Below are 16869 nucleotides of genomic sequence, written 5' to 3'. Positions count from 1 at the left end.
TAATTCATACATTCAGAGTTCCAGCTCCCTAAGTTTCTAAGAACTACCCCCTTGCTAAAAATCAGATTCTTGGTTACATTATTAAGCTAATAATAGCTCAGTTACATTGTTAGCTTAATAATGTAACTGATGCGCATACATAAAGGAACAAGAGAAAGGAATGGATGGGGGAAGGGAGTTAACATTACTGGCCTCATATCCTATTCTGTGCCCTCTGCAAATGAGAACTTATTGATATAGTGCCTCACAGTTTGTAAACTGATTTTATATACATTAGGTCTCAAGTACCCTTTGTCTTATATGACAGGTGTAAATATATTTTTGTTTATTTTGTTTGTTTCTGAAATTTTATAAAGAGTACAAGTGATGCTGTTTTATGTCCTATTTGGAGCCTGAGAGTTTCTGGTTCCATAACCAGAAGCTGCTACCTAGCCCTCCTAATGGAATGGAGAGCTAGTTTATTCTTTGACTGTCCAGGTCTGAACTTGCTCTGAATCTCAAGCTTTTCTATCCACAGACACTCAGGGGCTTTCAACTATTTTTCTATATATTAGATTTATTGGCACTAACTTTTTAAATAGCGCAGGCTCGCGTTTCCTGGAGCAGTCCGCTTGCGCCCCGAGCAGCGCACGTGCGGTGACTGTGGGATGGTGCAGTTGGTACTTTTTGCGGTTCCCATCGGGGGTGACAAAACCTTGCTGGTGTGGGAGCTGAGCTCTGGACCTACGGCGGAGACCTTGCAAGTGAGACGAGCCGGAGTGGAGGGCTGGGTGGAGGAAGCCGCCCCGCGCCCCAGTAACTGGGCACCCCGGGGTACTGCTTCAGTACCTCATTTGCCTGTGGTCTCCGCTGAGAGGATTCTTAGTTCTAGAGCCGACCTGAGCAGTCAGCTCACCCCCATAGATTTTTGAGAGTTAGTCCCCAACAAAAGGCATTGCCTCCTAATGCTTCTCGAAGCTTAGGATTTCAGAGGGAAACTTGTTCATGAAATGAGAAGTGTGTGGAGTTGCAGCCTCAGCACAGTTACCTGTGGCAAAGGGCTGAGGGAGTATAAGGGAATGGGCGGTTTGGTTTCCTGGGCCTGAAATTTCCTGCACTTACTTAGCGTGGGACCACCCTACAGCATTCTCTGTTCACAGTCTTCTCACAGTTTTGTGTTCTGTATTCGGTCCGAGTCTTCCCAAACACAGCAGTGGGTGGTCCTGGGTTCTATGCCATCATCAAGTTTTATTCATCAAGGGATGCCCACAGAGCCCAAAAGGCATGCGACCAGAAGCAGCTTTTTCACACATCTCCAGTGAAGGTGGGTCCAAATGTGGAATTCTTCGCTCTACTGGGATGAAGTGCTGAATTTAAAACTAATAGGCCATCGGGAATTCCCTGGCGGTCCAGTGGTTAGGACTCTGCACTTTCACTGCTAAGGGCCCAGATTCAGTCCTAGGTCTGGGAACTAAGATCCCGGAGCGGGGGGCGAGGGTGGAAAGGCCACCGTTTGTACAGCACTGTGGTGTACAGAATACACTCAGATGCACTGCTCCACTGATCTCCCAGTTCCACAGTTGTTTCTTTTTTGTTAGATGAAGAAACTCGAACTCAGGATGGTTAAGTGACTTACTTAAGGTTCATGACAGTAAATGTGGAAACTAGAGGGCAAACCCAAACTTAACTGATGTTAAACCCCATGTCATTTTATGCTGCCCCTTAATTTAAGAAATACTCACAAGAGTCTTCCTTATATTTACTTTTATGTGGATTTTAAATGTGTGAGGGTGACAATTTTTTAAAATTAGTTAATTAATTAATTATTTATTTCTGGCTGCGTTGGATCTTGTTGCTGCGTGCTGGCTTTCTCTATTTGCGGAGAGCGGGGGTTGCTCTTCGTTGTCATGCGTAGGCTTCTCATCGCGACAGCTTCTCTTCTTGCGGAGCACGGGTTCTAGGCACACGGATTTCAGTAGTTGTGTCTCACAGGCTCTAAAGCACAGGCTCAGTAGTTGTGGCACACGGGCTTAGTTGCTCTGCGGCATGTGGGATTTTCCTGGACCAGGGATCGAACCCGTATCCCCTGCACTGGCAGGCGGACTCTTAACCACTGTGCCACCGGGGAAGTCCCGAGCTTGACAAACTTTTGTCAGATGTAACATAAGGGAGGCTTCATCATCATCGTTCTCAAACTGCCTATTCAAAACTCCCTTCAGATTCCAGAAAATGGTTAAAATATTCTTTAATGCATTGTAGAAACCTTATTCCATATGAACATGCCATCCAATTTTACTTTCCCAGATTAACATTTCATTATGTTAAGGACCTTTTCAATTCCTCTGAATAAGTGAGTGAGGCTTAGGTTTCCCAGACCTTTCCCTTTATAATTGTGTGTCTTCTCGGATTGGCTTCTTGCTCTGGCTACTTCCTACTGACCTTGCTGCCTCTTCTCACCCATATTTCTTTACTCACTGATTTCACCTTTATTGAATCTGAGAACTCTCCTCAGATGGGACTCCAGGTACACTACCTCCCACTTCTGTACCCTGTTTAACACCCTCTTCAATCCTGGCTGTACTCCCTGGGATTGAAATGATTTTGTGTCAGACATTCTTTAATTTGCAGACCCTGCGACCATTTCACATAACCACTCAGATATTACAGATGATCCTGGAAAGATTGTGAAACAGTTACTTGGTATCAGTTGTGAGTAATGAGTTCTTTTCTTATATTGGACATTAAGACCATTCCATAAGCGTAGATTGTGAGATTTTCACAGCATAAAGCCCGTCACTGATAGAGTAATGAAGAAAATGTTCTACAAGTCACTATAGAGTTGATAGGAAAGGGCATTTGTATTAGATTTCCTTATTTAATTCAGAGCCTCAGTTTACTACCCATACCCCTGAAATTGTTTCCTAGTTTACTTATGCGTTCTTTTTCAATTTTATTTATTTATTTGTTTGCACAGGGGCTCAGTTGCAGCAGATGGGCTCCTTAGTTGCGGCTCAAGGGCTCCCCAGTTGTGGCATCTGGGCTCCCCAGTTGCATCAGGCAAGCTCCTTTAGTTGTGGCTCGCAGGCTCCATAAATGTGGCGTGAGAACTCTTAGTTGCAGCATGCATGTGAGACCTAGTTCCCTGACCAGGGATCAAACCCAGGCCCCCTGCATTGGGACCACGGAGTCTTAATCACTGCACCCGCATGGAAGTTCCAATTATGTGTTATTTTATTCATTGGCAGGTATACATACTTATCTATTTTCCCCTGTGCTTTTTATAAATACAGAAAAGAGAATAACATTTTAAAATAAAATGAAGGAAAGGCCTAATGAATCTGAGTTTTTCTCAGTAGCAGGAAGGGAAATGTTTTCCAGCAAGAGCTGTGGCAAGGTTATCCCAGATGTGAACTGTCTCTACTACCCAGGGGCTCAGAGCCCTTCTGAAGCTTCCTAATTGTCCAGGACAGCTCCATTATGACTCACCGTACAGGGCCTAGCCTCCCATGTGACGCTCAATATTTAAAAATTAGTCTTCATTTCTCCTTCCCAGCAGGCAGCTTCAGTTGGAGAAAGTAATTTTATTTTCTTATGTACTCATTCCTTCACTCAGTCAACAGACCATCACTCCCCTATTATATGCCAAGATCTATGCTTGTTTCTTGTTAACAAGGGAAGAATAATATATGGTTCCTTCAAGCACTTAAGGAGCTCATAAACTAGTGACAGAGGAAGATGCACAAACAAATCAATAAAGAATTAACAATGCTTTGACTTTATTTGTGTTATTTGAATTTTTTGACTATATTAATATGCTACACCCTATTCAAAATGGAAATAGACATTTAAGAAAGAACTAGTGATGTAAAAAATCCACAGTAATGTGTAAGTTCTTTAGAGAGTTAAGACTGGAAATATTTGCACTCTCAAAGAAGCTTGTTAATGCAGATGAATCTCTAATTCTTTTGATTGCTTTTTTGCATTTATAGAGGTATATGTATTCCGTCTTCTAACAGGAGTTAGTAACTTGGGGAGGGGGTGCTACAGGTTTAGGTCCTAATTCAGTGGCAGGTCCATCTTATCTCCTCTTCAGGTCATATTCTCAAGCAGGAGCTACAGGATGAGACGACTAAAAGAGTTCACTTCCTTTGCTTACCCCCAGGCCCATAATAGGCTTCTGCTGGGCTTCCTTGGTTCCTTTCATCATCACTTTCACCACCAGAGGTCAGGGAACCTTCCGGTTAATCAGGGGCCCTGGAAATGATGCAGAAAAGTACTGACTTAAAAATAATAAATAACATTTATTTAGGGCTCACTGTGAACTCATTGCTTAAAATGTCCTACTTAATCTTCACAACCACTCTATGAAATTGGTATTGATAAATCTCAGGTGTATCCAAAATAAATCTCTATGTAGGGTAGTGATATTTTTAGGTCTTTTATGTCTTTAGGTTCATCTCGGCACCAGACATAAGGTGGTTCAACATAATACCCTTGCCCTAAACAGCTCCAGATGCCAAGAATTGGCAAATTACTACTTTGGTTTCCATGAGTGGTCAAAAAGGATCATCAAGGTAAACTCTGTAGTTTTTCTTTGACTAACCAGACTCTTTTCAACATTGAACTCCAAGACTTTAGAGAGAAGTATAGAACAGGGCTGTGGGGAGGAGATGTGCGAGGTTTCCACATGGAAGTATCTGAGCATTGGCCTGCCACCTAGAATTAGTGATAATCTCAATGACTTGGATGGTGGTGTCCATAATTTTCTCCAGTATTTGTATGGCATATAATAAAAAATAGTTGTCCATATCTATTCATTTATCTGCAAGTCTCAGTTGATTTTGAAGCTATAGCATACTTAAACTATTACCTGGGATAGCTGGAGTTTAGTTTTTATTTCTAACAACAGAATATGTTGAAGTCCTAATAGCTTCAGGATCTTTCTAACCTTGAAGAAAGGGAAAATACAGATATTGTGACACCACTTCAGAAGCAAAGCCTGAAGTTCTTCTGTGCTTTAGAGGTGGTGTTGACCTCCCACGAGTGCAGGAGTCCCAGAGTTGACATGGTTGAGGAAACTTTGATAAGTTGGAAGAAGGTCTGTTTTCCAGTATGTGTGTGTGTGGGGAGGTGAGGGAGTGGGATTTCTCTTTTTTCCTTTCTTTCTGAAACTCTACTTTTCAGATACATCATCATCTTTTCTAAGCAACTAAAGCCCTGGGCAGAATTTGTCTGCTCGACAATATAGGTTTTTGTCTTAGGCAATACCTGACAGCACCTTAAACTTTAGAATTTTAGAACTGACTGCCTGCCAAGAAGCTTAGGAGGAGGGAAAATTAGTTAGTTGTTTTGTTTTTTTTTTGGTTAATAATTTGTTTTGTACTAAAATAGTCCTTCAGATACACATGTCTTCTGGCCTACAGTTATCCCAACAAAATCATTGTCTGAAGATTGAAATAAACTCATGTGTAAATGTTCAGTCCTTTGCCTCCTATAGAAGGGCCTGAGCATAAAGAGTAAATGTAGATCCCTAGAAAGGGGATTCCGATTGGTACTGAGTTTTTTCCTAGAATTCAAGGCACTTGGGCTTAGGGTTTTAAGTCAGAGGCAGGGCTGTTAGCGAATGGTGTGGAGGAGCCTCCACCATTCGCCTGAGCGGGTGATGGTTGAGGAGAGGCCCGATCATCTGCACTACCACCAAATCTATCTCACTGTATGAATCCAGCCCTTTACGCACACGAGAGCAGGGTCTGTAGCAGTGTAGCCTCAGCTTGTCCATTTGAAATCTGTGAGTAATATGAGATTTGTGCCACGGTTTTGGTTTGCATTTCCTGTCTAGTATTTTAGGAACTTCCAGAATAGATCTGAACAGTAAAATGTGCCATGCCAGGGTATACCTGCAACAGAGACATTCACCTGTACCCCAGTGTTCTGCCTGCCCTTAATCACTAAGATAATGATCTAAGAATCACAGATGCATTTTTAGTTTTAAACATATAACCTAGAAATCAGTTATTCATATAGGCATTTTAAATTCATCTGTTTTGGTTGGATTTAGGGTTATTATCATTCCTTATGTAAAGGAAGGTAACCCAGAAGCTTGCTATTCAGAAAGCTATGACAGATGCATCCAGAAACTGCTGATTGTGGTTTTAGGTAAGATCTTTTTGATTGTCGTTGAAGTGCTTCAGTTTCAGTGAGCAAATAAACTTATTTGAAAAGTTAATTGGATGAAAATAATGTTTATCTACAACATTACATATTCTTTCAATCACCAGATGCTTTCACAGCAGGAGTCTTAAATTTGTTCTTTGTGTCATTTATGAGAAAAATGACAGCAAATATTATTGTTCCCAGTGTTTAGATGTAGAATGACTTGCCTCAGTTCATACAGAAAGTGTTTGATCCACTTCTTCCTCAATTGCTTGCTTATCATACAGAATAGTGTAGTCATTATAAGCCTTGGACACCTGTGTTTAAGTTCTAACTTTGTCTCTTAGATTTTGTTGTTGTTGTTGTTGCAATTTTAGGTTTTTCCAGCCAGAGACATTGGAAGGTATTTAATATCTCTAAGCTGCAATTTCCTTATCTGCAAATAGGGTTAGTAATTCAGCTTACCACCAAATGGGGGATATTGTAAGAGTAAATGGGATAATGAATGTAAAAAGCTTAGAACTATTCCTGAAATATAGTAAGCAGACAAAATATATTGACTATTATTATTACTGTTGTTTTCTTGTTGAAGAGTTTATTAAATTATGTTTTTGGAATCAGTTTAATTTCAGTTTTCATTTCTGATATATTGGGTGAATATGATTCTTATATAATAATCGGCTACATTTTTGTGAGCCTTGAAACTGGTCATGCTATTGAATAGCATTGATTGTGTTCCCTATCGAGTTATACAGCAGTGAGACTGTCACAGGCTGTGCCCAAAGGACACATTATTATTAGTAGATTCCCGGAACAGAATTGCTCCCCTGCTTCACAGCCCTGCAGGCTTAGAGACTGAGAAATCCTCGCTAAGTTGCCAGAGACCTTATTTGCTTGTAAGAGTTGACCCTGGATTGGTCTTGGTCTTCCAGCCTGGGCAGTCCTTCCAGTGAAGTTTGACTTCCCTGGTCATCAGTCAGAATCTCCATCAGCTGTCAACTATTGTTAACAACCTTTAAGAACCAAACTAAACGCCTGGGTTGTTTGTGCCTAATAAGCCAAGGTACTCCTTATATGTATCCAAAACTCCTTGGACCAAAAAGCCTGGTGGCTCTAGCTTGCCTTGAGGAAAGCTGTATTGTCCAAATGGTACATGGGCCAGTCTCTGCCAGTACAGGGTTCAAATGCTCTCTCTGTCTGTCTGTGTCTGCAAAGCTTTGTTCATTGTATTTGGTAGAATTTTGGTCCGAAGGAGTAGGCACTTGCCTTGCTTCTAATGTGAAGTATCTATTATAGTCCGGTTGTATCTATCCCAGGTTTGAACTCTCTTTGACCCCCACCTAATGCCTTCTTATATAATTGTATTGTGATTGAACATTTTTGTTTCCACAGCTTTTAATTTCTATGTCATTATTCCTTAGTTCTTATTTCTAAGATCATAAAGTTTTTGAACCAAAGTTGTTACATCTTATATATTTTTTCACAAATAATTATGATAAAAACTGAAGTGTCAGATGAGGGAACTTCTAGGAGAATGCTCTTATTTTCTGCTTTTAGAAGTCAAAAGAATATCTAATTATTGGGTGCTACCATTGTATACAGGAAGTTTTAGAACAAGAAAGCTTCTGGATTGATCCTTGTTAACTTGATTTCAGAAAGTGGTAAAAGAGGTGTGGCATCTAGACCCTGTGAAGAGGTCACAGATGCTGGAACCGAAGAGGAACTACAGGGTTTAATTCAAGTGTGTGGAGATAAAAGCTCAAGGGGTACACAGCCAGTGGAGCCATAATTCAAAACAACCAGCAGGATTTGGAAGACTTCAGCATATCTATTCAGTTCTGTCTTCCTTAGGAAAAGAAACTCTGAAACTGCTTTTGAGGCAGGGAATTCCTAGGACTTTTCCAAGTCCCGAGCCTTGTCTCTGGCGTCTTATTTGAAGTTTGGAGAGCAGGATTGAAGGTCATCAGTGTACGTCTACAGTAGTGGACACAGGAGAAGACACAGGCCTTTTAGAACTTCCCTCAAATAGAATTGCAGGTATTTGGGAACAAAGTAACTATGGTCTTAAGTGTGATTATGCTACACTGTGAGTATGTTACACTACATAAAAACTATTCATGCCTTTCAAGTAAGGTATATTACCCAGATCTCAGCATCTCATATATATCTTGTGTTAAATAATTTGCCAAAGAACCTTTCTGTAAACCAGTTATATGCATGCCTCGAATTAGGGATTAAGTTGTCAACGTAATTTCGGAAGAAAACATTAATGTACTGCATATAGGATTTTTATTTAAAAGGAGCAAAAAATGTGTTTCATGTAATTGAGAGCTTAATTTAGGGCTAGATTTCTGATTATTTAACTTACCCCAATGTTGCAAAGCTTGTTTTGAAGGGACGAAAGTAGAGAAAGAAAAGGTGGTTATGTTCTGAAAAATGAAAAAAATTTGAAAGTTTTTCCTGTACAAAATAATTATTTTAATTTTAATTCAATTTAAATCAGTCAAGGAAACTTGAAACGTATCCATGTTTGGGCTTTTAGAAGTCTAGCTTCTTGTGAAATGTGAGAGGAAAGGATTCCGTATTGATACTAAAGATTTTGGAAACCTGATTATAACAACAGATCCACTCCTAAATGAGGCCAATCTTGGAATCAGTTCCATTTAGACACCATTATGTGCTAGGCACTGGAAATAAGATGAAGCTCCTTCTCTCTTGGAGTTTAGGTGTTAAAGGTGTACCAGACAATTAAAAAGGAGTAAAGTTAAATAGATTATGAAAAGGACTGTGAAGCAAGTAAACTGTGTGCTAGTTCCAGTATTTCAAGAAAATTACTTAACATGGTGACTTTAACATTCTAAGTATCTTCTCTATGTGTGCACACATGGTAGACCTCTGAAAAGTGAAACTGTAGTTTTTTCTAGATTAATGGCTCTGTTGAGACAAGATGGGATGGGGGAAGTTTTCCCATGCTAATGTAAAGGGCCATTCACTTGGTTTTAGACTCTGTTTCCCAGAATGAATTGCTCACCTGCCCCAAACCCCTCCTACAGAAGTTCTGGAGTCACCCCTGATTCAGTGGTGACCCGCTAATAATACAGTGGTGAATGAATAATGAGACGTGAATACTGAGAGTTTGGAGGAAATGGCAACATTTTAGCATAATTGTAAGGTGTGTTCCCCTCCCACCACCCTTACTGGTGCTCATTTTGCAGGTCAGCTACTTTTCTTGTCAGCCGTGTGGCCAAGGGAGGAAGAATGTCTCTCAGACTTCAGCTTTGAGGAGGAAGAGTTCAGATTGCCAGGACTGGACTAACACTTTTGAATTTCCCAGAATGCCAGGTCCTGTGGTTCCCTCGGGAAGCTCTGCATCTTTCCCAACCCCCCTCCACCACCGGGCTGCTGGAGACACCCATTAGAATGGCTCAAATGTGAACAATGACAAGAACAAATTCTGTAGGGGTGGTGGAATAACTTTTTCACAACATAGGCCTGGTCCTGTTGGTATTAGGACTCTTTAATTTAGGCGTCCTGCGATAGCAGCTCTTTTTTGGCCTAAGAAGGAACAGCTCAGGGGTGTACAACAATTTCAGATGAAACTAACTAATATTCAATGACTATCTCTAACTACTTGGTTGTTGACTTCTATTAGTCATTATTCTCCTGGTTTTAGCTCTGATGTGGGGATTACAGAGGCGTCAACATTTAAATCTTCATAATCTGTGTACTTGTAGCTTCAGTATCATTACTGACCCATAGTTTGTATGGTTTGGGAAGAGTTATTGATTTCATGTATCATGTAAAGGATTCACAATGATGATAGAGCAGCTAAGACTAAAATAATGGCTGGTAAATTGTTCACATTTTCTCTACCTGTGCATCTACTGTATATATATGAGTTAGTTTAGATGTCAATATTAGTGAAATAATATAGAGGACTAGAGAACTTATTTTAAAAATCACTATTGTGTGATGATGAAAATGTATAAGTTCTTCCATAATCGATGATGTTGTGTCTTGAGAGCCTAGATGAAATTGATATGCCTTAGTGATATACAGGATTTTAGCCTATGATTTAACTTTGACAAAGCTACATCACTTTTTACTTTTATCTCATTTATTGAGAAAGAGATAACTGTTATTGTGTTGGCTTGAAACTGGTTGAAAAGGACTTGAGTCCTTCCTTATTTTACATTTACATAGGTAGGATCTTGAAACATAGGATATGATGTAGGGCACTGGTTGTAACCATTCTAGGTTAGGAGTAGCAGTTTCCACTGCTAATACTTCTTGTTTAGACGCAAAAGCTTTTCAAAGTATGAAGATTATTAGCATTACCGCTGCTACTGAGATGAATATGCCTAAAGACAAAATACTTCATGTTGTGTGTGCCTCAGGGTACTCAGACTAACGTAGTGACATCCCTGAGAGGCCAAGAAAGTGCTGCAGGAAGTCATATTTACTACTACAAATATACTTGTGAAGTGAATTTTTGCTCATGCTGAGTTAACTGTATAACCTGAGAATAGTGGGAATCAGTGTAGGAAGCCTCCTCTAATAGTGAAGCCTGCTCCCATGGATATTAGGTCATGGAAGTGTGCTACTACATAGTATGTATCCTGGAGGACAATGTCTGGGGATGAATTGGCTAAGATGATTCCTGTCAAACCACTTACAGTAAAAAGAAAAACTGAAGCCTAAAACTCATAATATAGTGGGAGGTCATATAGTATTATCTCCGTGAACAGTTGCTAACCAGGGACTTCCCTGGTGACGCAGTGGTTAAGAATTCGCCTGCCAATGCAGGGGACACGGGTTTGAGCCCACGTCTGGGAAGATTCCACATGCCGCGGAGCAAAAAGCCCGTACGATGCAACTACTGAGCCTGCCCTCTAGAGCCCGCAACCACAACTACTGAAGCCCACGAGCCTAGAGGCCGTGCTCTGCAATAAGAGAAGCCACTGCAATGAAAAGGCCATGCACCGCAACGAAGAGTCGCTATCGCTCAACGCAAGCAGAGAAAGCCCACGTGCAGCAACCAAGACCCAACGCAGCCAAAAAAAAGAAAAGAAAAAAAAGAAAAATTAAAGAAAGAGTTGCTAATCAGCTAGGTACTTTTACTCCTGTAGGGATAGAAGTAATTACGGTAGCTGATGCAAAGTATGCTCCTGAGTTGACAGCTATCCCTATGGTAAACATATGATGGGCCCACAAGAGAAATCCTAAAAAGCCAGTGGACATGACTCATACTATTCCCAAATAGCTGAAAGGCACTTTTTGTCCTAAATAGTATGTAATGATATGTGAGTTTATAACAAACCCTGGTAGGCCATGAATACAGACTTCAGGGTGACCAAAGAATCAAAACAGGTGTTGGTATAGGATTCGGTCTCCTCTTGCAGGGTCAAGGAAAGTAGTGTTGACATTTCTATCTCTTAACAGTATGGCAATTCTGGCTGCTCGGACTGACATTGGTAATTATATTAAGATGGCTATAGTTGGGGAAGATTAAACTAATAGTGGTGTTTGGTATTGCGATATGACTGCTGGTTTTGTATGAAAGACTATAGTAATAAAAGTAATAATACCAAGAATTGAAGAGACACCTGCTAAATGTAAGGAGGAAATGGTTAGGTTGACAGAGGCTCCTGCGTGGGCCAGGTTGCAGGCTAGAGCTGAATATACGGTTCCACTGGTACCAGAACCAGCTTCTACAATTGGTGATATGAGTAGAAGTAAGAATGATGGGGGAAGTAGTCAAAAGTTTATATGATTTATTCGGCGAAATGCTACCTCAGGTGTCCGAGTTGTTAGTGGCCCAAGTCCATTTTCAAACCCTGCAATCATAATGGGTATAACTATAAAGAAAATTATTACAAGTGCAGGGACTGTTATGACTACCTTACAGATTTGGGCATCTCCAAGTAGCGCTCCAGGTTAGCATAGCTCAGCCTGGATTAATATACTTGAGGTGCTGCCTGCTACTCCAGGTCAAGCACCAAATAGTAAATATAAAATGCTGATATCTTTGTGATTTGTTGAAAATAATCAGCAGTGTATGAACAGAGGTAAAAAGACTGAGTTAGCATTCGACTGTAAATGTAAAGACAGAGATTGAACCCTCTTCCTGGCAAACCCTGTGGTGAATCAACAAATTGAATTGTAACTTTAGAGAAGCAGCTTCAATTCTGCCGGTGATTTTCCTGCCTTTTTTTTCTTTCTCAAATGAAGCAGAAGTAGACTGAAGCCAGTTGACTAGAGGATTTGCCTGTTAACTAAAGTTTCCTGGGGCTAAAACTCATCAGTCTCGTAAAGATTTGGCTTAATTACAATGTTTGCTTTACATTCAATTGATGTAGGATAAAGTCTTGCAATCCTTATTTTTAGAAATTAAGTAAATTTTACTTGTTTAGGGTTTTGAAAGCTCTTGGTCTGAACTAACCTAAATTCCTAGTGCAGCACCAACAGAATGGGTTAGTGTAATAATCGTGTGGGTATTATGATTCGTAATGATAGGAAGGTTATTTCTTTGTATGTTCAAATTGTTTTGTTTTTGTGTTGTTTCATGAAGAGAATATAGTTAGTGATGTGGAGTATGTTAGCTGCAAGTAAATATATATGCTGAGGACTGCTGTGATGGCTATTAGTGTTGGTAGAATGATGTTGTCATTTTTGTTATCTCTTGGATAATTATTCATTTGGGTAAAAACCCTGACAGTGATGGGTGATGTCCTAATGATACTATAATGGTGTCATGAAGAACCTGGGGGTAAGACAGGAATAAAGACACAGACCTACTAGAGAATGGACTTGAGGATATGGGGAGGGGGAAGGGTAAGCTGTGACAAAGCGAGAGAGTGGCATGGACATATATACACTACCAAACGTAAGGTAGATAGCTAGTGGGAAGCAGCCCATAGCACAGGGAGATAAGATCAGTGATTTGTGACCACCTAGAGGGGTGGGTAGGGAGGGTGGGAGGGAGGGAGACGCAAGAGGGAAGAGATATGGGAACATATGTATATGTATAACTGATTCACTTTGTTAAAAAGCAGAAACTAACACACCATTGTAAAGCAATTATACTCCAATAAAGATGTAAAAAACAAACAAAAAAAAAGAAAAGGATTTTGATGGGAGGTGTTTTATCTCATGTGTGTGATAATGATACTCTTGTAGTACATGATCTGGGCATAAATAAGAAGAGAGTGTTGTTATGATATAAATTAGTATGTTTAGGGTTGTTATAATTGGAATATACTTTATAATAGCTGTTATTCATCCTATATGGGCAATTGATGAGGAGGGTGTAATTTTTTCCAGGTGAGTATGGCTAAGTCTGCCTCAGCCTCCCGCTATGATTTATAATATCACTATGATTAATAGTATATTTAGCTTGATGGATGGTGACATGTGATATAAAACTGATAGGGGTGTATTTTTATCAGGCTGATAGCATCAGGCCTGTTGTTCATGGGATGCCTTGTGTGACTTCAGACACTCAGAAGTGAAATGGGAAAAGTCCTACTTTTGTGACAAGGGCGATTGTCATGAGGGTGGCTGCTGCTGGATTAAAGATTTTTGTTATTCATTGTGTTCTTTGACCAGAGTATATTAGATTAATGATAATAGCCATTATAAGTAGTATTGATGCAGTGGAATTTTTTAGGAAATATTTGTTGGATGCTTCTGTAGCTTATGGGTTCGTGTTTTTTATTAGAATGGGGATACCATTAACCAGTGTGAGCTTGTTATAGAATTATATTTCCTGAGAAAATGGTCAGTAGAATGATAGTAAAAACAATGAGAGTTTATTAGTACAGGAAGGATATACGACAACATTTTGGGGGTATGGGCCTGAAGCTTACTTAGAGAACCTTACTATATAGCATGTGGTGTAAAGTGGTGGCATGGAGAATGTAAAATTCTTAGGAAGAATTCAATTCCAGGAATAAGAGCATTGAAACCTCTATGATTTACTCTATCAAAGTAACTCTTTTGTCAGACATATTTCTTAAGTTTGTGGTGGGTTGCCTGGTATGATGACAGGTAGTGAAAACTCTCATATACATAGGGCTAATGTTAGTAGTAAAAAAACTTTTTATAAGAGATGTATATGTTAATCATATCAAACTTCTGGGTAGGATGCTCAAATTCATAGAAAGGAGGTTGTTAGATGTGTTTTAATAATGACTTGGGCTGTATATAATTCTGGCACCTAGGGATTGTCCAATGCTCCTAAAAATAGATTGTTGTGGAAATGTTTATTATAAGGAAATTGACATATTCTCTAGGAAGGACCAGGTGAGTGGGCCTGCTACATTTTCTATGTTGAAGACATATACAGGTTTTGATTCTACTTCTGTTAAATCAAGTGGGGCTTCGTTGGATTTCTGCTACTGCGGAGATAATCAAATTCTGGGTGGGGGTCAGGAGAAAATTAGTCACAGGTGTTCTCGTGTAATAATTACTGTTGAAAGTGTAAATGATCCATTTACCAGTAAGACTGAGAATGGAATAACTGCTACATTACTTCATATGAGATTGTGTGTGCTACTGTCCCTAGGGCTCCAGTGAGTGAGTATTTTGAATGTGAAGCTCATCCAGATCTGAGGATGGAATAAATGGCTAACTGTGATATGGCTAATATAAATAGTATGCCTACATTTATATTAATTAGTGGATAAGATATGGGAAGAGGAATTCATGTTGTGAGAGCCAGGGTTAAGGCTAGCATTGGGGAAATAATATATAATTTGATGATGTTGATGGACATAGTGGTTCTTTAATAAGTAATTTGAATGCCTCAGCAATGGGCTGTAATAATCCATGGGGGCTGATGATTTTTGGCCCTTTCTGGATTTGTATATAGCCTAGGATTTTCCATGTAGTTAATATGAGGAATGCTATGGTGAATTAAATTGGGTCATTTGTGAAAGAATGTTGATTATAAACATATTCTTAGGAAGAGGACTTGAACCAGTGCAGATAAAGGTTTCAGTTTTACATAATTACCGGGCTCTGCCACGGTAACAAACCCGGTTCTACAGTAGGGTATGTATAAATTAATTGAATGTAGATTATATCATCATTTAGTTTGCAGACATTTTATAAAATAAGCAGTATTGTTCTTGTCGTTTCCTACTGGAAGAAATCTGCAATAGACAGAAAGCAACCAGGATGACTCCAGTCTGAACTCAGATCACGTGAGACTTTAATAGTTGAACAAACAGACAATTAATAGCAGTTATACCATTGAAATGTCCTGATCCAGCATCAAGGTCATAAACCATATTGCCGATATGAACTCCAGAATACAATTACACTGTTATCCCTAGTAAAACTTGTTCCGTTGATCAGTGTTTTAGAAGAACAGGTGATAAAGCATTTTGACTAGCTGGACTAAATTTTAATCACTCAGAGGTGGTTTTATTCTCCAAAAAATAAATGGCGCACGGGCTCAAGGCACACCGGCTTCAGTAGTTGTGGCACGCAGGCTCAGTAGTTGTGGCCCACTGGCTTTGTTGCTCCGTGGCACGTGGGATCTTCCCAGACCGGGGATCGAAGCCGTGCCTGCTGCATTGGCAGGTGGATTCTTAAGCACTGCATCACCAGGGAAGTCCCAGAATCTCAGTCTCCCTTTTAATATACCTTAAGCCCAAAGAATCCATGGAAAATTGCTACAGAAAATAAGACAATAAAATATTGTAAGGACTATAACAGAAGCATATAGTACACAGTTCATATGGACACATCCCAAGCAGTTAGTTACAAAGTATATTAAAAGGGAGGCTGCAATTTTATTTTTTTTATTATTTTTTTAACATCTTTATTGGAGTATAATTGCTTTACAATGATGTGTTATTTTCTGCTTTATAACAAAGTGAATCAGTTATACATGTGCATATGTTCCCATATTTCTTGCATCTCCCTCCCTCCCACCCTCCCTATCCCACCCCTCTAGGTGGTCACAAAGCACTGAGCTGCTCTCCCTGTGCTATGTGGTTGAGGAAGGCTGCAATTTTAAAAGGATAAGATAAATTATACCCACAAACTCCGAATATTTCCTGAAACGTTGCAATCTGAAACCCTATTGTAGGAAGCAGAAGATTCCAGGAGACATTCTACAAATGAAGGATTCTAAACGCTGTGGTTGGATAAGGAATTCTGGAAGGAAGGTATCCTCACCCAAGGAGAGCAGGTTCCTATACTTGTCTAACATCACATCCCTGTACAATTCCCACTGATCTTGGTCTAGGCACTCCCAGTCCTCTTGAGAGAAATCTATGGGCACATCCTGGAATGTCAGCAGTCCCTGAAATTAAAGGTACACATGACATGTGGCCACGGGAAGAGTTCATAATGTGACCCAAGAAGAAAACAGCAAGTTAAAAGAACTGGTTTTAATTTAGAAGAGTGTCTTCAATTATCACAAATATATATATATTTACAAAGTAACTTTCTCTACCTTATTTCTAACTACAAGAAAAGAGTGTGGCATGTGATCCACAAAACCAGTATAGAGGCTATAGTTATCTGGAAAAGAAATGATAAAATGATGGTTTCAACACAGGCATATGCATTTTTGAATGTTTTACTTATATCAAATTGGATAAAATGTGTGTATTTCTCAGACAGAAAAGACATGTCGAGGTAGAAATGTACCTTTCAACTATTCATGGGTACACAAGTACACTGGGGAGATTGTAAAGTGCAGATTGTGATTCAGTAGGTCCG

General features: G+C 39.7%; 1 pseudogene; it reads left to right on the top strand.

Annotated features, from left to right (window-relative positions):
- The first annotated feature begins 647 nt into the window (after positions 1-647).
- On the top strand, positions 648-9448 carry LOC113616527 (RAD52 motif-containing protein 1-like; annotated as a pseudogene).
- The last annotated feature ends 7421 nt before the right edge of the window (positions 9449-16869 follow it).

Source organism: Aethalodelphis obliquidens, unplaced genomic scaffold (genome assembly GCF_003676395.1).
Source record: "Aethalodelphis obliquidens isolate GAN/ISIS:26980383/991018 unplaced genomic scaffold, ASM367639v1 scaffold148, whole genome shotgun sequence".
NCBI lineage: Eukaryota > Metazoa > Chordata > Mammalia > Artiodactyla > Delphinidae > Aethalodelphis > Aethalodelphis obliquidens.
This window is presented reverse-complemented; position numbering and strand designations above follow the sequence as displayed.